Consider the following 24841-nt stretch of genomic DNA (forward strand, 5'->3'; position numbering starts at 1 on the left):
AAAAATTCTATCCTTGTGAGGCTTTCTGCTCAGTTAGAAAGGTTAGGAGAAAATGTTGTACAACTAAGGGGGAAATACCATCCTTTACATTCTGCCATCTGCTTCTTACTGTAGGCGGTTGTGTGGAATGTTTTGTTTCTTTTAAAATCATAGAATGTCCCAAGACGAAAGGGACCAGTTAGGATCATATGGACCAACTCCTTCCTGTAATGGAAAGCTAATGTTAGTGAACAGAAGTTCCCAGTTTCTGCAGCCTAATTGCTGAAGCATGAGAAATAAAGTGCTAGAAGCTGAGTTTATTTTTTGGATAGATAAACATGACAAAACCCATGTTTTCTGCTAACTGCCACAGAGGACAAGCTGAGATGTGGATTACTGATACTGCGCATCTGAGGGCCAGGCCAGCATCGTATTCCAGGTGTGGGAGGAATCAAATTCTCCATCCTTGCTGTGTCAGTGACCAAGAGAGAGCTGGAACAGCTAAACAGGAGTCCTTTCACCACTGCAAGGAAAAGCCTTGCTCTAGAAGTTTGGGGGGGTGAAGAGGAGATGTGAAGCGAAGATGCCAGTACCTGTGGGATTAATGTCAGCAGTCTCTCAGGTACAAATGGCACCCTGTGGGTGATGCTGAGATGCCATGTGCCTGCTGCTAGCAGCTGAGCTGCAGTCACCAGCTGGGTACATGGCTGCCCACGTTTCCTAGGTCTCCACCAGCACAGCACACTTACTGACACACACACTGACCCTTGTGCTGCAAAGTTGATGCATTCCCAGAGCACGGGCATGTTCTGCAGAAGCTTCACCAAGACAGTCTGATCTTTCTAGCTCAGTATCAAACTAGTCACCTCGTTTTATGTGGTTTATCTTTCCTACTTGAGAAGCACAGATAAAGTTATTGTTGTTCTTTGCAAAGCTGCTTCTTGCCCTGTGGCTTTCCAAGAGCCCCAGGAAGATACAGACCCTAGATGCAGGAAGAACACCCCAGAGTCATCAGCAGCTCAGCTGCCATGAGCAGCGCTCAGGAGTCTTCCCTGCCTGGTGCCAGCAGGGTGACACTGGTGGGTGACACAGGTGGCACTTGGTGAACCAAGTTTCACAGCGCCTTGGCATGGGGCAGCACAGGAGAGCGCTTCCTTGGGTGCGCTCCCTGGTGCTGTATCTGCGTGCAGGTCTTTGGCTGTAGAAGGCAGGTCTGGGCAGCATCACGCAGCCAGGCAGGAGGTGGCAAAGGTGGGAGAAGATGGGCGCACACGAAGCGCCCGTGGGGCTGCCAGGCACCTCTCATTAGAATGCATTTGTTTCACGATATTACAGCCGGCTGGTTCATCCCTCAGTCTCTTTGCGAGGCTGTCGCTTACAGAAGGTAGAGGCAGGGACTTGGGCAGGGTCCAAACTCTGGTGCAGCTCTGTCTCTCCTCGCCTCGGTCTCTCGCTGTGTGCAGAGCCGGGCCCCCTGCTGTGCCCTCGCCAGCTTTTACAGCCACCCTGCCTGTCAGAACAAATGGTACGGCTCAGAAAATAAACTCATCTCATTTGTATGACAACACGGCCCCTCCGGTTAGAATGCTGCACCATTGCTTTTAACAAGGCTTTAAGCTGTTCAGTTCAGAGAGTGTTACAGCCTGGTTTATGATAATATAAACCTTCTCCTGCGCAGCCATCCTAGGTGCATTCCCCAGTCCCTAACCTACACCGCGATAGTCCTGGTGCCTTCTTTATGGCTGCCCAGGCTGAATTATGCCACTTTTCTTCCCCTCTGAGAATCCCGGGTCCTGCATGCCACGCACTGTTCCCTATTATAGAGAAGGAGAGAATCAGAACTGACCTTTATTCCTAGGTCGTGCACGTTGCTGTGAATTTCTTGCTGTGCTTGCTACCTTGCAGTTTGTTCACTGTCAGTCAGTGGTAGCTTTTCCAGGGAAATGAGTGTCTCGTATGTAGAACGAGTAATTGTGTGTTGGGTAGAGATGCACGTGTGCCTGCAGGCAGCTCTGCGAACCTCCCTTCAGCCTTGCTAGAGGCTGAGGTTTTTCTGCATCTTCATACGTTTAACTTGTGCAGGACCAGCTTGCAACTACATCGTCTGCTCATTGCAGCAAGTACTTAGAACTAGAATGCCTGAACCCTCACTTTGTCACTAGTTTCCTGTATGACCTTGTACAAAGTGTTGTGTGTTTGTTCTATTCCTTCATTTATGCAAAGGGCAGATGACAGCAGGTGACCTTTCAAAGATGCCACAGGGCTGGCATTGCTAATGTGCTTTGAGGCCCCTGGGTTAAAGTAGTTCTAGTAATCAAAACATACTGATTCTTTAGCAATATTAGCATTACTAATAACTGGACATACAAGTCATCCTTAAGCATGTGGTGGATTTCCCTTAGACTGGAGAGCGTCTCCGGGGATGCTAAAAGCAAAGCACAGGTTGCCAGTACAGCATGGGGTCTAATGGTAGGCTCTGCTCTCCTGGTCGGACGATAGACAGTGCCTGCTGCCCTGCTGGATGGGCCGGGCACCATGAACCCGAGCCTCTGACTCCCCTTTGTTAGGCTTGAGCGTGGAGGCTCCCTTTGCATAGCCTATGCCCACGAGCAGGGATTTCCTCAGCGGAGAGCCACTGCTAATGGTGTGCACAGCCATTTGTTAGCTGAGGGCTTGGGGTCTGCAGGGCTGTGCACATTCCTGCTGACGAGCACATAGGAGTAAACAATGGCAGCCAGATTTACTGCTGCAGCAAAAATAAACCATTTGTCAAAGAGAGAATAACACAGGGATGTGAACAGCTTGAGGCCACGCCGCCTTGAGATGTGCTCTGGTTAGAGTTCACAAACCAGGCAGAGTGGGACAGAAGTCTAGTGGGATTTGGCTTGGAGCATGTTCGAAAGAGCTGTGTGTAGGGCTGTAGAGCAAAGTGCTGGGGAGTCAACGGGGGTGCACAAATTATTTATTTACACAGTGTTAACGGGTCCTGGCAAATACCAGGCTAGGTTAAAAAAACAGTACAGGTCTAGGCTCTATGCTCCAGAGCATTACTGTCCCATAAATCTGCTGCTCCCAATTATAACGTCAAAAGAAGATACCTTTCAGTGTATGCAAAAGACGGATTCAAGGTTTAGCTGGACACTCCAGGCTACTTTAAGAGTACTGTTCGTTGTGTACAGAACAGGAGCGTTGATTGGGTCATTTGTGGTAATTAAAAATTGCAGGGTGAGTTTCATCAGAGACAGGTGTCAGGCTGTCTGATTATTTTTAGGAAATGAAATTCCCTCTTCAATTCTAAATGAATTTTATATTCCTTTCTCTCTCCAGATAAAGTAACAGCAAAATTCTCCTTTCTCAAGGATGAAGATGGCATTGCAATTAATACATACTTCCCTTAACATTCAGCCAAATTTCAACGTGTAGGATCATACAGTATACATTATGTGTTTATTTGTTAAGAAGTTAGCAAAAATGAAGTCAAAACTACTGCAAAGGGGAAATGAAACTTAACCCAAAGCACAGTTTTTAATAGCAGGAGTAAGTCTGAAGAGTAGCAGTGTTGACAGAGGTTTACCCAGTGGAAGTCAGAAGCTGGTGTGCAGCTGGGTGTCTGACTGAGCAGGAGCTGGTGGGTGGCCCTGGCTGCGTGCCGTACACCCTGTGAGCGCTGTTGGAGGGGTGGCCGTCGTCAGCTCCGTGCAGTGACCTTCCAGGAGGGACATGGAGCACCAGAGACCTGTTGGCACCACAGGTGCTCCCCACCCGGGCGGGCCAGATGCTGGCAGGATGGGGCACTTGCTGCTGAATCCCAGTGGTGTCTGTGGCTGTGTCCCAGTTGTCTGCCGTGCCCCAGGCTGCCACGTTTGGTGCCGCAGCATCCCCTTTCACTGTAGACAACCTACCACCTCTACCAAAATCAAGAAGGAGAAAAAGCCTAAAAGGGTGAAGAAGGATTTTCATTATGAAGTTAATTAGCTTCTGAGCCAAGCTGCACCTTTTCAAGAGTAGGAATTAGAGGGATTTAATTGCTTTATCAGCCTTCTCTTTGATTTTCAGCAATCAGGCCGATTCCATTTAATTTAACTGCCACAGATGAGAAGAAAATTGATGCACTCACCTGCCTCGGAGCAGAAACAGAGAGTGAGAAAGAAAAGTTGGAGAAATTGGCAAATATAGTGTCTGCAGATTAATGAAAACCAACAGCGTTTGCTCACAATTGGAAATGATGTGCCTGCCCTGAGGTGTTTGGAGCTGTGCGTGTGCTGCTGTGCATGGTGATGTGAGAGCCATCTTGATGGCAGAGTACTGGGAAAAGGGGGTGGACCTGCCCTGGGGAAAGAGGGAAATATATTCGTGAGATGATCAGGGATCAATTAAGAAATGGATAAGCAGAAGGGTGATAAAGAAAGGGGGAGAGAAGCGGGCAAACCTCATGCTGGCAATGAGCAGGCAGAGGTCACTGTGCTAGGTGGGCTTGGTGTGCTCTTTTCCTCTGCTAGCGGGATGTATCCTGAACTTCTAGGGATGAGGTTTGGTTAATGCTGTTGGTAACTGATAGGCTGTTTGTTTTGTCTAGGTTGTTTTGTTTAACCTCTCTAGGGAGAGGTTGGGAACCGCAGTGCAGGCTTTTGCTATATAGTGTGTCTTTGTTGAAATGCTTTCCCTTCTGTCACTGTGAGATCTGCTGTTGTTTCTTTCCTATTTTCATAGAGATATTTAATAAGGAGAAGAACAATACACAAAAACAGCTTGTTGAAAAGGAAAAAGGAAATTAGAAGTGAATGAGAACAGCTGAGAATGGCCCAGGAAAAAGTGATGAGGAGAAACTGCTGGTGGGAGGGAAAGCTGGGACCCACACAGTAATGGATTCCTTTTATTCCTCTAGCTAAGGGTTGGCTTTGCTGGGGACCTGGCGATTCTCGGTTGGTTCAGAAGAACGTTCAACTCTCTGTGGTCACATCAGCAGTCTGAAAAAGCTGACTGCCCCTTGCTCCTCAAAAATGGAGTCTTCTGAAGATGTCTGCAGACAATCCTTCGAAACCTGTCTTTGGGCTGTCAGCCCTCAGGCTGGACCAGGATCTTTTCTCACTTACCCAAGACTTTCATCTGGCATTGTTTGGGAGACTTTGCTGCCTTCTGTTCCATCCTGAGTCTTCAGGGCAGTTCTTTGAGTGAAGATGATGGGTAGCTGAACAAACATTTAGAAAGGTGGCTTTTTTAGTCCAGTGACTGCTTCAAAAAGATGATACGTGGAATTGGTTGCTTTTAATAGTGTTTTCCAACTGAAGAGATTGTTTAACTGAAAACAAACCTATTGCCAAAATGTCAGATTCACTGCATTTGTTTCACAAGGTTTTCAAATAAGCCACTTAGTAAGGTTGACACCTTCCATTTCACTACTTCAAATGTGAAATTGTTTTTATTTCAGAGCACCTTTTGTTCAAAAGCGTATTGGATTTTATAACATTCAGAATATTCTTTACTCAAGAATATTGCCACGATTTTTTCAATTCTATTTGAATAAAGCACTTTGATTGACCCAGATTCATTTTTGCCAGATAACTCATTTTAGGACAGATTTCTTTCTATGTAGATGATGTCCAGTCAAATGGTATTTTTCACATTATTTGGATTTCATATCACCTTTGGCACAACCTGACTATAAGAATGATCCCTATTGAGTTCCAGAAGGTTATGAAGGTTAGATCAGGCTTCCTACATTATTCCAGATACTACTAAAAATGCATATTGGGGAATGGTCCTTCCTCAGACAAAAGAGGGAAGACAGGCAGAAAGCATGGGAAGGGAGGAAAAGGCACAGAAGGTCGATTGACTGGACCTGAGCTGAGGACCAGCAAGAAGCAGAGTCACAGACTCGATCTGTGGCTCCCAAGGTGCAGAACTCTGCTAAAGGCACCACCAGCACTGCCCCCAGGTCAGTTCTCTGAGCTCAGACCAGTGCCCAGCCTTGGGTAGAGGTGGGAGCACTCTGAGGCCTTCACCTCAGCCTGTAAGTCTTTAGCTGAATCTAGCTAAATCTAGCACATGTAGGTGTAGACTTAAAAAGAAGCAGCTTTGTTGGCTCTAATTCAGTCTCTGGAAAGGACTTTTTCCTGGTGATTCTCTGCTTGCCCACAGCAGGTTAGATGAAGGGGTTAATAAGATATTATTTCCCCAGAAAAGCCCTGACCATGCATTTCCTCGCAGCTTGCCTGCCAGGCTTGGCCCAGCTCTGTGGATCAAAGGCTGGTTATCACTAATATTGAGCTGTTGTAACCTCTGTCCCCTTTGATTAAAGCGGCGCTGCTGTGAATTTCTCAGTTAATCACGCCTTGGCTCGTGGGGTCAGCTTGCAACTTGGCAAGTTCAGAAAACTACAGCTGAGGAGAGAAAGGTAAAATGTATTATGCAAATGTGATTATGATTGAGTCCGACTCTACCCGGCCCTGGCCTTGTGCTGCTGGAGGAGAGGAGCAAACAGCCCAAACTGCAAAGGAGGGGGGTATGCAGCCAGCAAGCACAGGCTCCTTTCCCCTCCCTGGAGCTTTCTGTGCTGCTGAAGAGAGTGGCGTCTGGGGGCTCTGAAGCCCACTGACGAGGCATGGTGAGTTCAGAAGAGAATGTGACCTTCCAGACGTTTTCTAGCCCTGAGAGCTGTAATTTACAGTTTTCCCCTGGATTGCATTAAGTGGGAGCTCTGCCAGTGGGTTCAAGACCACTAACTCTGCTTTCCACTCCACATCACTTCCCGAAGCCTCAGGATGACAGAGAGCGGCAGACATCACAGCAATACAGATCTGATTTCACAGCCCCCGGTCAGGTAGGCAGGTGTGTGAGTCACAGGGTGTATGTGCAGAGCCAGCACGAAGACTTGAGCCCCAGGAATGCCGTAGCGTGGGATGAGAAAGTGAATGTAGTCGGCAGTGAAATAATTAGTGGATTAATTGTTAGTGAACACGGCAGCCTAACCCTGTTCTGAGGATGCTTGAAGGATGGAACTGCTGAGTAGAAAAAGGAGGTCAGGAGAATTGAGTTTAGTTGCAGAAATTGCTCGTTCCTGTTCAGTGTTTTGGTTTCTCTACTGGTACCATGGTGTAGTGGCAGTAGTTGTACGCAGTGAATCTGAGAGTTCCTCATCACTGAGGGTACGCTGCTAGGAAGGTACCCTATTCTCAGCAACGTTTCAGTAACCCCTGAAATTGGTGGTCAAGAACTGAGCTATGCACATATGGTAAAGCCATATGTATGTGTAGAGACTTTAATGTTGCAGAAATACCAGTAAAATACATCAGCAAAACATTTCCACTGTGGTCACAAAACCGAGCTGAGTACTTTCCCCCTGAATGCAAGCAAAGTGAGCTATAGCTATAACTGTTGTTGCCATTGTTGCAGTACATTCAAGTGATTTTGCCAGCCACCTCTTATTCCCTTGTGCATGTTTAAATCCTGGCTATCAGAGCTGCTCCAGGAGAGCCAGGCCTGTGCAGAGATCAGACTGTGGCTGGGGCCAAGAGGGAGCAGCTGAGCAGTGCAGCAGGGAGCAGGACCGTGGCCTGGGCACCTGGTTCCCTGTGCCAGGGCTCCTCCCGGCTCTGGCTGGCTGCTGTAGCAGTGGTTCACAGGTTCAGAATGTTGGTTACAAAGGGAATTTGCTCCTTACGCTGGCCTAGCAGAATGTTTCCTTATCAGTTCATATTCTCTCAGTATCCCAAAATAATTTGCAAAAACACTGCATTCCTGTCTTCCTGCTTACTCCGACTGCTGGGGGAAAGTGGTATCCTCCTGCAGCTGCTGAAACCTGTTGCGCTTTTTTGCCCTATCACTGAGAGGAGGGAGGGGAAAGAAAGGTGTTTGTGGGGAGACTGCAGTTGAGGAGCGGCACAGGGGGATGCCGGCCCCAGCTGCGCTGCTGTCGGAGCTGTGCGCAGTTGCGGGTGGGCGGTGAGGCAGGGCTGCTGTGCGCTGCGGGTCGGAGCCCAGGGCAGAGCGCGGGGGAGCGGGAGCGCGGGAGGAAGAGCGAGCGCGGCGGGGCATTCTTGATCAGACCCACTAATTAACTGCTCCCTCTTATTTTATTTACTCCCGTCTTTCAATTTTTGCATCATTTGTTTCCTTGTTCAAGCGAAACAGCAAGAAACTTTTTAAAATTTAAATTCTGAAGTGCTGGAACTGGGCTCCTGCTGGGGAGAAAGTCCTGGAGCTCCGCTCCTGATGGCTTTTGGGAATGGATGGCAGTGTTTCACTGTCTCTTGCTTCCTTCCAAGAGCAGGTACCGTTCTGCTCTTTGGGGGCATGTGGCTCTCATTATGTTATCAAACCTCACAAGCATGGGAATGGAACCGCAATGCCTGCTGCTATTTGAAAGACCCCCAAGCTTGAATTTTAGTAGGTAATGCATATAGACATCTTCCCATCGTGGGATTTTCTTCCCTTTTCATCTGTTTTTCCCTTGTAAGCTTCTCAGTCCTTTTGCACTGCTTCATTCTAAAAGATTCTTAATGCATAATTCTTAGGAATTTTTTAGAGTTGGTAAAACTACTGTCCAGATGGTTCACAGGACGTGATGCTGGGCAGGATTACATTAAAAATCATATCATACCTGCAATCTCCTATTTTCAATCTCCTAATTTCCTATTTCAATCTCCTATATATATATAAAATTGTCAGAGTGCTTTGGGAAGATAAAGCAGCACTTCTGTCACCATTGCACAAATATATTATGGCTACTTCCTCCAAGCTCATGGGAGAAGTCAATGCTAGAATCAAGAAGTGAGGAAGTGTTCCTAGTAGTCTGCTGTCATATGCTGCCTCTCTAGGGAAAGTGGCTTTTTGTCCAGCTTCTCTTTTCCTGTCTCCTGAATCTTCCTCTGATTTCTTGGCCAGGCCTAAGAGAAGAGGCTGGCATTGCACTGTGAGCAGAGAGCTGACAGAGTTTGCTCTGGGGGAAGCTCTGCCGCAGCAGGATACTCCACTGGGAACATCTCCTGGGGGTTGGGCTGGGAACTGACAGCTTCACCACCTGGGTCACTGTCACCAAACGCTGCGCTTGACAAGGCTGCTCCTCAGTTCTTAGTGGGGCTCTGCAGGGCAGGGGCTAAACCTCATACTTCTCTGTAAGCTGTGAACTAATGTAATTGTGAAAGAGAGAGTGTGTTGGGCCAGAGACAGAACTGAGCCGCTTAGGATCTCACTCCAGAGATTCTCCTTAGAACCGTGAGGACCTTCAGCCCAAGTAAACCTTCCAGCATCCTTTCTACGGTGTCCTTTGCAGATATGGATCACTTGGATCGGTGAAGTAGCTAAACAAAATTGGGCTTTCATTGGATTTCAGAAGAACCTGAAAGTCGGACGTTTCTCTCCATCCAGTTAGTTTAAAATCTCTAGTGGTGACATACAGCAGGTGAAGAGGAGGTTTCTTTAAAACATGTGATGCCGTATTTTCTAGTCGTTAGTATCTGAGCTATGCGCTACTGGATATGCCAGCAGTGTTAATGCATTTGATTCAGCTGCAGATACTGCTGGAATTTCTATTTGGTATGATGGTTTTTATGCATGCCATGTTTTTATGCATTACAGAGCATGTAGGAGTTATGCCAGGGCAAATAGGAGTCATAGTGTGATGGTCTGCAACTCAGGCTGTTACACATGCTTCAGAAGAGATGTTTCTGTGGACAGTCCGTGCCATAAAGGACAGCACTTCTGAGGCTGCTCTGCTCTACGTTCCAAATTTCCTCCTGCAACAAGCCAGCATTCCAAAGTCACAAAGGGGTAAATGATAACCCCCTTTTACTTAAAGGTCCAGCATAAAGCCTTAGGCCTTACTTACTCATCATAGTCAATTGTTTCAGCAGAGTTCAGCACCCTAATGTCCTGCTTTCTCTCCCTGCGTCTTCTGTCCTTTCTTCTTTCCTCCCCTCCCCCACTTGCCTCTTGCCCTTCCTTTCCCTCTTTTCTTTGCCTCAGCCCTGTACTCGCCGCACGAGTTTGCTGCCTCTTGATTAAAATGTTGACTTTAACTTGGAATTAACCTGATTAATGTAATTGAAAGTAAAAGTCCGCTGCTCAGCACTTTGGGTGATGAGTGGAGATGGATTGAGAAAGAAAGCTTTCAGATTGAATACACTTCTCTCCTCTGGCTGTTAATTGCACCGTTTACTGGTACCTGACTCACTGACCGTCAGTGTTTAGTCCAGTTAATGATGATACACAGTCCATACTTTCCAGAGATAATTAAAAAACATTCGAGCAGACACTCTGCTGCAGAGAGCTTTCCTATCTGTCGCAGTCAGCAGGCCCCAGGGGTTAGGGGTTGCAGGATGGAGATAGAGAGAGAGAGCAGCTCCTGGGTGCACTGAGTTGAGCTGGCCTTGGCTACGTGGCTGTTGATGTGGCTGTTTGGAAGAGAAGGAAGGAAACTGTGCTGGCATCCTTCTGTCTGGCTTCTGACCGCGCAGGGTTGTTGTACGTGGAGGAGCACCAAGGCTCTCTGGAGTCGCGGTCTATTTTTGTGCTTCCAAGGTGCTTTGGCTAAGCCATAGGATTTGTAAGTAGAGTTCTGTTCCTGCAAAGTCATTTGAGTTCTTATCTGTAAGAGTACCTCAGCACTGAGATCTGTGACAATTAGACCTTTAAAGGCTTTTTACATCTGGACATCAGTCTCTTGTGTCACGCTTTTACATCTGCAAAGTAGAAATGCTCAGGCTTCCTTACAGATGGAGAACTCTCAGATGCCTGTGGATGGACATGTAGAGAAAATGCTTTGGCTGCCATACCCCAGAGACTCCTGTATATGACAGCGATGGTAGAAAAACCTTTTCCTCCAAATATAAGGATCCAGTTGGAAGCAGACTGAAGAGGGTTGTGATGAGAACTCATATGTTCCTGAAAGGACTATTCAGGCCAAACAGGCCATTTTGTAGCAACACCAGGTTTGGTTTTATTTGTTTATTTGTTTGCTAATGGCTTGAACAAAGGGAATGGGAACCTGTATGTGTCATAGGGGTAGCTATGATGATGAAGTCCAAGAAAAAATGGCAAGGAACTTCTGAGGGACCTGACAAAAGTAGATGAGTATGTAGGACTGAATAGATTTACACAGGGAAGGAATTCTGAAGTCATGCACTCTGCATTCCTTGTTGTGGCAGAAGTCATAAAGAGAGTAAGAGTTCATTATGTTCGATAACTAATCACGGGCAGTTAAAACTGTGGGCTGTATTTTTCATTTGAATTTGTCTGCTTTTTAACTTCCAGACACTCTTTCTTGTTTCTCTGCTAGATTGAAAAGCTCTCTTGTACCTTGTTCGTACTCAGTCCTGTGTTAGATTCGGTGCAAGGTAATGCACATCAAAATAAATTGTTTGCATTTCTCGTGTGCCTTATGCTGTCAACTCAGGAAAATAAAGCTAGGTGTCACTGTGACCAACTCAACAAACATGAGTACTCAGAGTGTCCTCAACCACCCTTTCTTGTCCTGCTGCCATTTTCCTTTCCACACAGGCGATGTGCAGTGACCTGACTATGAGCAGTGATGAAGCTCTAGGGAAGAGGCTGGGATTTTAATGAGAGGAGTGGGGTGAGTGTTTATATTACAGTAGTGATGAAAAGCTCTCGTGAGATCAGAGCCCTTGTCATGATAGGTTTTATGGGTTTTTTTTGTTTGATTTTGTTTTTTAAAAAAAGAAAGAGAAGGAAAAAAATGCAGATTACATCCCCAGGGATGCATAATCCAAATGCTCTGGGATCTGGAAAGACTGTATCCTCTTATGCATGAGAAGTGGAGATGTGAATATTGAACTACAAGCAGGAGCAGAATGAGGACTAGAGCCCTTACCTCTCACCATTAGCCCAGCAATGGTATTGTAAGAGCCTCTGCACACTGAATGACTCTTTACACTGATTATGTTATACAAAGAAGACGGAGTGATTTTTTTCATACCCCGTCTCACTCCCATGAGCTGTGGTGTATATCTATATGTTGAGACAAAATCTAAATAGTGATACTAATAAATGTAGGAACTAAAAGACCCCTCTTTCTTGTGCAGGGAATTTTCAAATGCTTAAATTTCGCTCTTTCCAGGCACAGTATCTGGTCAGATGCTTGGTCAAGATGCTTGGCCTGGGCATCCAAAAATACTGCCTCCAAGAGAATGGCTTTTGTTCTGCTTCTCTGTCTAAAGGCACGTTGGGTTTTGTTGTTTATTTGTTTTTGCTTCAAGCAAAAGCTTTGAAAATCTCTGGTAAATCTGAGCTATAAGAAAAAAAGATGAAAATTACAAACCTCTGAAATATCAATGGAAGGCTGTGTGCCCTGACTCTGTTCTACTGTCTTTCCCTTTTCATTTTACACTTCCACTCCTATATCTGATTTAACCTTTGTTCTTTGCCGTGGTTATGAAATCATCACCGACCCTTCTCTCTGTGCCACCAGCTGCCATCTTTGTCTATAGCACCAGGCTGTCTCTATCACACGTACCCTCCTAGGCTATCCCTTCCAGCACAGGGATGCTTTCATCTTCATTCAGTAGGGAGAAAACCAAGACTTAGGAGGGTACAGAGTCTTGGTCAGGGCCACCTCACAAGTCTTCAGCACAGCTTGGTTCCTCCAGCTCCGCATGCTCCTTAGTCACCTAGGAGCTGGATATCCTTCCTCTTGATTTTCAGTGAGATTTTTTTTTACATAGAAAATTTCCACCTTCTTACTTAATAATGTTAAGACATGAAGAGGGAGCATTTCCTTACAGCTCCTGCCCTTGGCAGATTTGTGCCTCTGCAGGTGGGAGATGTACAGATGCTCCTGTAAGCATGGCTGTGGTCCCTGAAGCCTGGCCTGTGGGCTGCTGCCTGAGCTCTCCAGGGAGAGAGGCCCTGCTGCAGGCTGCCATGGGACTGGCCTTGGTGGCAGAAGCATGGCCATGGCTGAGCCTGCCGGGCAGGACAGAGCACGGCAGCATCCCCTCACCACAGGACAGACTGTGCTGGCACCTGCAGGGAGGCTGGGCTGGCTCTCGTTTGCTATTCCCTGCACACACTCAGGGAGTCTCGTGCACTAAGTGACATCAAGGCTCATTATTTTCATCAGATGCCACATTTGTAACCTGTTACCGAGTAAATTGTGATAAAATAGACTGGAGCAGCCCAGGGTCTGACTGTGTGCTGAGATGGCTGCTCTGAGTGTGGCAGACAGGCACGGAGCCTTGCAGGGCCGCTGGCTCCAGCACTGTAATGGAGCAGGGAGCCTCTTGTTAGCAGGGGGCTGGACCAGGAGACACCTATGATGCACTCGTGTTTTGACAAACCACAGGCTTGGGATGAAGGGGAGAGGAGACCCTTCCAATGTCTAGGGGAAGCGGCTCTATATTTACCTCCATTTCTTTCCATCTTGTATTGGGTAAACTGAGATATGAGGAAAGAAAAATGACTCGTCCAGTGTCACAAAGTAAATGGCCTTCATCTCCATCCTGTGCTTGAGTGGTCCCTCTAATATTGTAGAGTAGGCAGCAGCGCGGCAGCAGTTTTCACATGTCTTTCCCCCATGTCAGAGTCCAGCTGACATGTGTGACCTGCTGTGTTGTCTCTCTTTGGAGGTTCTCGAGGCTGTTTGGAACATCCTGATTTTTGAAGGGGGTCTGCATCTGTTTCCATGCTAGAAGACACCCACTCTCTTTTAGTAGCATTTTGCTTCCTTTCCAAGCTTCTCTTATCCCTGCAGTTGCAGACACGTTTGATCCAACAGTATATCATGAAGCAAGATTAGATATTTTCTTCAGTTTGTATGTGGAAGATCTGAGGAAATGAGAAGGCAAGGAATTTGTAGCAGGACACATCTGTGTCTTTGAATCAGAGGGTTGAAAGCAGGCGTCTTCCCCTGAGACTACTATTCTCTGCTTCTGACAGACTGAAGTACCTGCTTGTGGGTTTAAGGAGCAAACGGAGCTTACAGGAGAGCTCAGAACTCTTGGTGCTGTGTGTATATGTAACCACAGCATATATTAACATAGGCTTCCAAAGAATTTTTTCACAGGATTAATAAATGCTAAATAGAAAATACGAAGATGCTTTAGACACTAATAGTGCAGGTTACTGGTGGTGCCACAGCTGCACGTGCTGGAGATGGTTATAAATGATGGCTTAACCATAAGGTTTCTTAGGAATTTTAATACATCAAAAGTGTGCTGAGATGTAAAACAAGAATGGTTTTTGAAAAGTTTTGACTGAAATGAATGAAGCTGTTTGAGGGCAATATAAATACTTCACTTTGGCAAAATCCAATGGTGTGTTTTTTAGGGCCTTTCTGTTTTGTGAACAAAAGAAAGGCAGTGTTGCAGTGAAAACGTTTTCTATGAAAATGCAAACAAGAAAAATGTTATATCAGGAAAAACGAATATTCCAGATGTTCAGAGTATATAGAATACGAATACCTCTGATGTGGGTGAAACTATGAAATATTTTACTGATAACAAAGGTGAATTTTTTAAGGGAAGAGTGCATGAGCCTTTTTTTTCCCCCTAGCTTTAGGTGTACTCACCTACCAGTGGACTCTGGTGACCAGCTCTTGACTGCAGCGCTCCTTTAACGCTTACCGATCCTTATAAATATAATAAAGTGTGCGCTTTACTCTCTGCCCCAAAGGTCTTACAATTTAAATTGGCAGTTCAGAGAAGTTATCTCCCTGTTTAGGAACTGGAGCATAGCGGGATCAGTGATTTGCTCAAGGTGACATGGAATTGTAAAGATGGGCACCAGCTCATTGCCCTGTCAGGACGTGATCTGTGCCCCACGTCACTCCTCGTGCTGGGAGCCCTGTGGGCTGGGAGCCGGCCCGTGGTAGGAGCTGGCTGCGGCTGGGGGCCGTGCGGCCGGCCATCTCTGCTGCAGCTGTCACTGCTCTTTGCTGACAGTTGCTGGAATCCATGCTGCCTGCTTTTATGGTGCTAATTAATCTCTTGTAATTAATGAAATCCTTTTACCTCACGTTCCTCCTACTTCTTTCCTCTTTGCCTCTCTTCACCTTACGCGGCTGAAACCTACAGTCCTCTTGAGCAGGGCCTGATAAAATCTCCAGCCTTTCAGCATCGCTGTGCGCTCCGCTGTGGCAGCTCTGGTGCCTCCATCTGCTTTTCTCCTTTGGTGCGGTAGCAGCTTAATCTTCATGGCCTGTTATCTTTGAAGCACACTTGATTTCTTCAAAGAAAAACAGCTCAGCGTTTTAGTACCCGCTGCTTTCCCTCTTAGCAAAGCTGCACATCGTTGCTGTTTAACCGTGGCCTCACAGGCGCTGTGTGTGGAATGGCATTCCTTCGGATAGACTCGACTGGCACAGCACGTTCAGACTGCACTGTTTGTACGTGTCTTTGCTCTCCAGGACTAAGCAGTAATTCTGTCCCCTAACTCCTACTTAAAATCTTTTTTCTGTCCTCCTCAAGGGACAGAGTCTCATTCTATGGAACTTGTCATTCTGTGATAGGTAATTTGAGCAGGAAAAAGGCTCGAGTGGTGTCTCTGGATGTACCCATCCTGTCCAGCCTGCTGTGACTTATCATATCTGGTATTCCTGAAAGAGCAGCAACTAGAGCCCTGCTGCACGAGCAGTACACAACACTAGTCCTGAAGGATGCTTAGTTCAGTCCCACTTCTGGACTCACAGACACATGTCACCACTCGCCTGAGAGGTAATAAAAGTTGAGGGTGCCAAGCTATGTGCATTACAAGGATAGGTTTCCATACCTCTGCATGTTCAGCAGCTAACGGCAGTGTATTTTGCTCGGTGCAGACTAGGCCAGATACACTGCTGTCTTTGTGAGACTTCTTCAGCAGTTTCTTTCCTGCTCTGAAGACAGGAGTTTGCAGTGCCTCTCCTCCATCTGTATGGCTGATTTACATACAGAAGGGTGATCAGCTGTGGGAAGAACAGCCTAGCGGATCAAATACTAAGTGACATTAAATGGCAAACGAGTGACATTACTTCGATTCTCTGCTGAGCTATGAGCTGCTGTGTAACAGTGCACACAGTAATTAATTCCTATGCCTCTGCTCCCCAGCTGTAAAATGGGCCTTGTTCTGTGTTTCTGGGAAGTCCTTCGTCAGCCTGAGGCCAACCACAGCAATGCCTGCACAGAGCTTGGAAACTGCTGGTGAGGCCCATTCAGACGTGCCCTTAGAAAGCTGCCAGGAAGGCATTTATTGTGGTCAGGAGGAATTGTATAATGTCTTGTTTGTATGGCAGAGGTGCATGTGGACCCTATAGTTACTTACACTCTTGGTATTTCTCTGCTCATCCCCCTCTCTTTGAATGAGAGCACACAGTCCAGTGGAAGGGAGAGTGGCAGACCAACTCCTTAGTGTGATGTACTGATCTAGGCATACAAATTGGTAGAGGGCAATATATTGACATTGGAAAAACTTTTGTGGATGACATTGTAGTTTGTTGTTTATTCAGAGAGGGAGAAAGAGGTATGCTTTATGGAGCGGTAGTAGGGAAATTGCTGTCTCACTGAGCTGAGCATATGTGTTTACTCACTGGGATTCTCACTTTGCTCATGGTGGTGTAAATCAGTACTGTTAAACTTGACTAAAGGAATTTTTGCTGTGTTTGTCTGTGTGTTCAGGCAAAATTGAGGCACTGGTGTAGCACTGAGTCACTGTTACCCCACAGACTGAATGCTCTGTGAAAGGTATATGCCTTGTAGCTTTATGGGGCCAGATTCTGCTACTGGTTGTGCTGATGTGAATCATAGGTGGTACCCATCGGGTCAGAAATAAAATTCAACGGGCTGAACAAAACCTGACAATGCTTAGAATTATCTGAGAAAGATGGGAGCAACACAAGGACCATAGGCTTAGCAAAAGGCCTCATCTTCCTCATCTGGCTGCATACAAAAGGCCTACCCTGCTTTGGCTCAGTCTCAGCTCAGAGGCAGGTCCCTAGTGTTCCTTGCACAGATCTTTGCTTCAGGATTGGAGAGGATCACAGCCGAGGTGGGGTGCACAGAGCTTTCCCCCCCGAAGGGCAATCCCTTCTGCCCTTGGAAGGAGGACTGCTGTGGAGCAGTGTCTGCTCTCGTGCCCCACTGTGCTGATGAAGTGGTGGACCGTAACACAGGCTGTGAGCTGTGGGGTCTGCATTGGCACCACACGCCGTGCTGAGCTGCAGCACGATGGGAGCTGGGGCAGCTGCTGGCCTGGGATCGGGTGTCAAGGAGAGGCGGTGGGGGGTGAGAAGTGCCAGGAATGCTGCTTCCCAGCTGGCTCTGGAAACGGGTCGTGTTGGTGTCCGTCCACACTCAGATCAATTATTCAGGTGCTCTTTGAAAGTGCACCTCATGCAGAAAGCAAAGACAGCTTGGCTTCACCTGCTGGAAAACAAGCACTCCTAAGCTCCAGGGCCAAAGCAGGGCTCCTGCTGTACTGCAGTGCCTGCCGCTCCTGCTCCCTTTGTGGCAGCAGGTCTCTGTTGCACCAGCCTTTCACTTACAGGCCTGGACTGTGTGGGCCCTCCTCCTTGTCAGGATTCAGGATGTTCTTTGCATCCCGGGCTGGTCATGTAGAAAGTGGTACCTGAAGGACAGCTGCTGAGTGCATTCTGGGCGGTGTTGAATGCATATCACTGGGAAGAGCATTCTACTAAGTCTAAAAGAAGCAAATAAGATAACAGAAGCTTGAGATTTCTAGGACAAGGGCAGCGTGTGCCACGCAGCATCTTCAAGCAGGAAGAAGGCTGTGCTGTTGGTGATGGTGGTCTGTGCCCACCAGTCTCCCCCTGATCCCTCTCCCATGAATTGTTATCCGCTGTAGCACAGGATGCCTGATGGGCAATGAAGCAGTGTAGTAATTTCAGATTGAGAACTGAGAGCTGTCGCTTTGTTGTCTTTGGGCTCAGAGAGGTAAGTAGCTGTGTACTGCCAGGAGGTGATGCTTTGGGAAAGGAACATGCATAGGGAAGGACAGCACAAGCATTGACTGCTCTGCAGGTTCACAGCAGAACTGCAGTGCAGGGACTTGCTGAGTTCTCTGGCCTGCAGCTGAGGACAGAGCGTGGCACAACCTTGTTACAGCAGAACACAGGGCCATCCTGCAAGACCAAAATATCCTTCTGTTCTACAGAACACGTTTTATCTTTATTAACTGTCTCATTCAACAGCAGAGGCAATCAGCAGCTCCCTAACAGTCTGTCCCAAGACAAAAGTAAATTTTCTGACCTGATTATTCTTAGGTACTCTGTATCAAAACTATTTCATATCTGATTTATTCTGTCATCTGTGCTCTGTGAAGGTGTACATTATTTCTGGCACAAAGTAGGAATACTTAAAAGTATTTATCTGTTACTATGGTTTTTTTTATAGAATGGCCTCATCATCTGAGCGACCTCAGCATTACTTTTGGTATCTGGGCACTGGAGGCTCCTGTTCCAAAGCAGTTATAATATGGTGAAAGTTATGATAATCTAGTATACAAGCTGTAATTTGAGAGAATTAGCCTGTAATGTGATTTCCATTCTGAGCATCTGAAACAGAAGCTTTTGAAAAGAAAAACTGATAATTGTATACTGAAGTTTCACTTTTTAAATTCATTATTTTCCCCATCATTTTTCAGGTAGATGGTAAGAATAAAGCAAATAGAACTAGCAGTGATCTCTGGGGTTATCAAGTCTGTTATTTTCCACTATGAAAATGGCTTCTCTGGCCAAGTGCTGCACTGTAATGACTACAGACAGTGCAGGGAGCAGCTCCTGCTTCTGTGCCTGTGCCTCTGCCCCGAGTTGGGATACAGGTATTGCCCACACATCCCACGGGTCAGCTGTACACATCTGTGCCTGCGTGTGTGTTGCACACTGGCTAAAACATGAGATTCTCTTCCTCTTCTCATGTGAAAGCAAAGAACAGAAAACATTTTCCATCTAAATTTCTGTGTGAAATAGTGGTTAGTAATATAAAATGAATGCAAACAGGCTCCTTAAAGCCTGATTGAGAAATGCTTGGAAAGGGCTGTGTAAGGTCCCATGTGGTTGGAATAGTCCTTTGTCAGCTCTGTTTCCTCATCAGGCTCTGTCTTCCACAGCACGCTGAGATTTATCAGGTACCGAGTAAGTACTGGGAGAAAGGAGTCATAAATACAGATGCAGATAGATACATAAATACAGGCTGTCATTGGAGCAGGTGTTCACTTTGAGCCTTTTGATGTTCCACATGCACTCTTTAGAGGTCTTGTTAGGTCCTGAACACAGAACAGGATCTTCCCACACTTACATGAGGCATCTCTCTTCCGAGGAAACCAGCACAGGTTCTGGAGGGCTCACAGGAAGAATGGAAGCCAGTGGTTGTGGAGCTATGACAGCATCAGGCTGCTCCAGGCTCAGGGAAGCTGTCTGGTGAGGCTTTGACTGGTAGCTCCGACGCGGCAGGGTGCACTTGTAGTTTGTCACGGCAGCCTATAGCTGATGCGCTGTGAAAAACCAGAAGCTCTCTTAGAAAACTGAAGGTGCGTCTGACCTGCTAACTTGTCCTACCCTGGGTTTGCCATGGCACAGGGCAACACAAGGATTTCATGCCTTACAGCAGACCATGCTGGGGCTGGGACAGGTGAAGGCAATGGATTTTCACCAAGATGGAACTGCAGTGTTTCCCCCCATTCAGGCTGTTGTTGCCATTTGTGTGTTCCTGGTGCACTGATCAGCACGGGGGGACAGACATACAGAGAGACACCTGCAGAAGAAATGTGCTTAAGTCCCATATCTGAACATTCCCAAAAGCTGAAAAATCCAGCCTGAAAACCCCAAATTTTGAAGCACGACTCATCTTCAGGCACTGGAGCAGATAACACGTACTGGAAGCGGTCAGGCACCGTGGCTTTGCTGGGCGCTGCTGATCTAGTAAAAGGATGAGAAGTAATGGCCTTAAGCAGGGCCAAGAGAAGTTCGGGTTGGGTATTGGGATATTTCTTCTCAGAAAGTGGCAGTGCACTGCACAGGCTGCCCAGGGAGGCGTTCAAGGAAAGAGCAGCTGTGGCACTGAGGGACGTGGTTAGTGGGCACGATGGGGTGGGTTGATGTTGGACTGGATGATCTCAGAGCTCTTTTCCAACCTTAATGACTGTGGATCAGGTGTGGAGGGAGGGGGTCTCTTTTCACTGTGCTGCACAGATCAGCCATGGCAGCGCGACATCACTGCCAGGATTTCTTTGTGTTCTTGAGCTTTTATGTGGAGGATTGGGAAATACTGGGAAATACGCGTTTTACTGAATTACTCCAGAAAGCATCTGACTGCTTTCCAACCAGTAGGAGAATATGAAAAGCAGCACGTGCCTCGTTTGTTCATCTCTGCCAAATGGCGGGGACATAATTCTGTTTCTTGCTTAAACGTGGAGATGCACCTTGAGGCCTGGCTTCATGTTTCTTTCTCAGGGGGAAATGAATGTTTTCAAGTCCTAAACACACAGCAGGGTGGAAAGGGCATGACAAAGAAGCCAGACAAAAAGATTTAGAAATAGTTCAACTACGGTTGATCCTGCCTTGGCAGGGATGTGGTCTGGATGGTCTTGATGATTTCCCACAGTCCTCTCCAGCCTTATTTTCTTTGGCTCCGTAAAAGGACAGAATAATTATTTCTGTTACTATGGAGCACTTCAGGAGCGCTCCTCAGAGAGCAGGATTGGGCGTTGCCTGCTGCTGTACTGGCACGGAGGAGAAAGATGGTCCTGCCCTCAGAGAGCTCACAGCTATGAGTCAAGCAATAGTGGATAGCAAAGACAGCTGAGGGAATAGAGCGCGGAGCAGTGAGACGCTATTGATCAGCAGGATAGGCAGTACTCATAATACATCAGCAGCCTAACTGCTGTCAGATTTTTGCAGGCATCATGGCTAAGGAGAATGTGAAGGAGGATAATGAGGAAGCTTTGCAAATGAAATCTCCAGGCTCCCACCACCTCTGCTCTGGAGCCGGGCAGCGGCAGGATGATGGTTGGCTCCCACTTGGGCTGTTCTTGCTGCCCCGCCTGCCGCTGCCCACTCGTGCTGAGGGCACAGGTGTTGCTCCTGCAAACTTGCTTCAGGCTGTGTCATAGCACGGTGGCAGAGGCAGAAGCGCGATGCGGCCCGCTGTCCCACATGCTGAGGGACCTCCTCCGGTGACAAGAAGTAAAGTTGATGAGTCTGTATCGAGACAGTGAAGTGACCCCCGTGCTGCTCCACATAATTAATAAATAAAGCACTGGGGGAGTTTTTGCCATGCCGGCTGCTATGACAGGGCTGTCTACGGTGCACTTAAGCATTAAATGACCAATTTCTGTCAGACTAACTTCCCAAGCCTCTCTCTCTCTCTCTCTCTCTCTCTCTCTCTCACAAAGCTAGCTTCCTCGCTCCCTGCACTTGGAGTTTTTCAGCAACTGATGGCTCCTGGTTCATTTCTGTGGAATTAATTGGTCCCTGAATGAATTCTGTTGACAGGGCAATTTATCATGTGTTTGGGTTGACAGTGTTGGATACCGGTAAAGGGGGGGAGTGGTGTGCGAGTGGGATGAGGGGAGATGGACAAGGTGGGGGTGGGCGGGAGGAGGAGGAAGAAGAGGAGGAGAAGAAAGAGGAGGTGGAGGAGGAGATTGTTTAAAAAAATAAAATGAGAGAGAGGTTAAACCTTGTTCCTCCTTGACTCCCTGCGGTCCAATTCAGAGCAGTGGCTCACTCACAAGAGGGATGGGAAGAAGTGGAGGGGAGGCATGGAATGCTGCTTTTCCACAGTTTGCACCATGGCTTGGGGGAAAAATGACTTGAGAAAAAGCAAGTAGTTTTGTGTTATCTCTGGGGCTCAGCCTCAAGCCTCCATGTGTATTGCCTGGATCCCTACTTTACTCTCATAACAGAATAGGTTGGGAGCTCAGAACAGATCCACTTAACCCCCAGCATGCTGATAGGTGCCCCAACACTGTTTCAGCAGGTGCTCAATGGCATTCAGCATCTTACAGTGTGCATCGGTGTCTGCTGGTTGGGGATAGCCAATGAGTGATATCCTATAGAAGGACATCAGCAATTTGGGTCCTCAGCTTCCCTCACTGTGGATCAGAAGGGGGTGCCTGATCCCATGTGTGGCTTTGAGAGCATCAAATTATATCATTTCACATCTTCCAAGATGGGGACCATGAAGGACTTCCTGATGTAATTAAAATTACATTGTAACTGCATTGTCATTAAAATGTTGTGACTCTGCCTTATGGATTTAGTTCCTAGCACTAGATCATAACTAGATCTAGTGCTGAGTGGGAGCAGGTAGAGTGAGCGATGTAGGAAGCAGGAAGGTGGCACAAGCAAACTTCAGAGGAGAATTTGAGAGACACTGTAGGACCCCTACAAGTCGGAAAGCCAGTTACAGTTACAGCACTAGAAAGAAACGTATAGGAAAAGATAACCATGTAAAGATGTCATGGGTAAAGAGAAGACTTATTTTAAAATACTTTCATTATCCTTCTCTTGGTATGGCTACTCCAAGGAAATGGTGCAGGCAACTCCTTCTGAAGGCTTTTGCAACAGGGTTCCATTGCAGTGAAACAGGTCGTGACTCATCTGTAGTGCAGAGTCCAATCTAGAAATAGTTGCACTGGAGCTGAGAGGATCCAGAACAACAGTCGTGACTTCAGATAGCTTTCTATGGAGGAAGTGCATGAATGCAGCTATTTTTGTTAAGAGATCCTAAAGTGTAAGCTGTTTAAAGTGAAGACCAGCATTTTGCTGTAGTTTGGTAAGGCAAAAAACAAAAATGTACACAGAAACAAAAAGAGATTGTCAATGGTGGCAACAATACCCAAGCAGTGACTTTTCTGTCTGGAGGTCAAGCAAACAGATAAACTTAAATCAGAGAATCTGGGAGATGTATGCAGTGCCTAGAAAAGACCAGTTTGAACTGGGGATGTCTATGAAATGAGATTCCAGTTAGCTAAATCCCACAGAGCAGAAGCATTCTTGATTGCTGATGAGAAGGAGCTTGCATGGGAGTTAAAGGTCTTTTTATAAAGACTAGAACTTGAAGTCTAGATACACATTAATTGTAGAGTGTGTTTTTTCTCAATAGAAACAAGATTAGCAATGTTATAGCTTATAAATTCCAGGGTGAAGAATATAAGGGTTGGTAGTGAAGGCTCTGCAGCCTGGTATACACAGATCCAAAGCAGCTGTGCTTGGTAGTAGGTATATTCAACCAGAAATAACGTGTTGTGTTTTCAGCAGTGCAGGTAATCACCTGTCAAAATATTTTAGCTCGGGTTCAGTATATTTTCCAGCACTAGAACCTTTCTATATAGTAGTGAATGTTCCTCTGAAACAGACTCCCCAGCTCAACCTCAGCTACAGAACCTGCAGCAGGAATTAATTCAGAGCAGCCCTATGGGTATCTCATATCAGAGGCCAGACAAGATGATCACAGTGTGCTAGGAGTCTCCTCTGGGGTAGCTGTGGCAATGAACTTGAAAACAGCTATCTTAAAAGTCAATGCCTGATTCCAGCTTCACTTATACACAGTTTACACGAGTGTAGCTCTTCTGGCTTCAGACTTCTGATTGACAGTAGTGGATGCAGAAGGCAAATCGAGCTATGAGAAAAGTGATTATGATCAGGCTGTCCTGAGCCAGTCAGGTGAACATGACACAGGACACATTAATAGAGCAAATGAGCATGTTTCACTCGTGTTGCTGAGCCTCTGGGACAGAAACAGAGAAGTTTTTATAGGATGCAGCAGCAAGATAGACTTGATAGCAAGATAGACAACTTAAAAATTTATCAACATACAAGCTTCTTCAGCATTTATCAGAATATAGGCCAGGCACACAGGCTGATTCCTCACTTTGAATGCTAAATCTGTGGATTTAAGAACATGGGGTTTGTAAGAGTGGGCCGGGCTCATGGTTTGTAAAGTCTATGATCTCTAGGAGTAATCTCAACAGATTCTTAAAAGGAAGGCAGAAGAACTACACAATGGGCAGATGTAGGAGGAATCTGCAGTTTAGTGGGAGCTCAAGCAGCTTGCAGTTGGCTTAATCCCAGAAATGCTAATATCTTTCCAGAATGCTTGTTGAATGCTAAGCTGTAATGTTTGGGGTTTTTTTCTGGAATCTTGGTGACTTCCTGTGGTTACAAATTCAGCTGGTCAAAATAAAAGCTATTGGGGAAAAATTTTAACCAGCTTTGAATTTGCTGCTTTGTAATCTAATCAAGTGTCTTCTTTTTCTTGTGTTCTTGTGACCTACAGGTTATGGTTCTGTTAAGGAAGCCTCTGGCGTGGCTGTAGGGGAATGTTCAGGAACCATTGTGATGAATTCCAATTAAGAGTCTTCCTGACACCAGGGGATGCAGAAGTCAAAGAATGCCCTGAGCAGCACAGCAACAGCCTGCACGGAGCACAGATAAAGGTAAGAAAATGGCATAATTGTGAAACAGAACAGAACATTCATAAAGATGTGAAAGGCTTTGAATTTGGAAGAATCTCCAAACGAATTGTTGAGCTAAGATTACTGCCTGGAGCCCAAAAGAATGTGGTAAAGATTGTTGTATGCTTGACATGGAAAATAGTGGAACGATAAAAATACTTTACCCTGTTTTGAATTGATTAATCTGGAATGGAGGTTTGAAGAAAGTTGTAGATTGTGATCATGCAAAACAATTTTTTATAGTTACATGAGAATTGTAAGGAAGATTTATGGTTTGATCAATAAGAGATTCCTGAGAACCTTTGCTGCACTCCTGATTCCAGTTGAAGCTGTGGGAAGTCTGTTGCTCCTAAAGATCCTTACATGTGTTCTAAGACAACACCAGTGCCTGATCTTGGAAGAGGAGCAGGAATCCTCAGTATGTTGGGGAGATGGTGCTAATCTACATAGCAACTTGTCT

Source organism: Tetrao urogallus (assembly GCF_951394365.1).
Source record: "Tetrao urogallus genome assembly, chromosome: 5".
NCBI lineage: Eukaryota > Metazoa > Chordata > Aves > Galliformes > Phasianidae > Tetrao > Tetrao urogallus.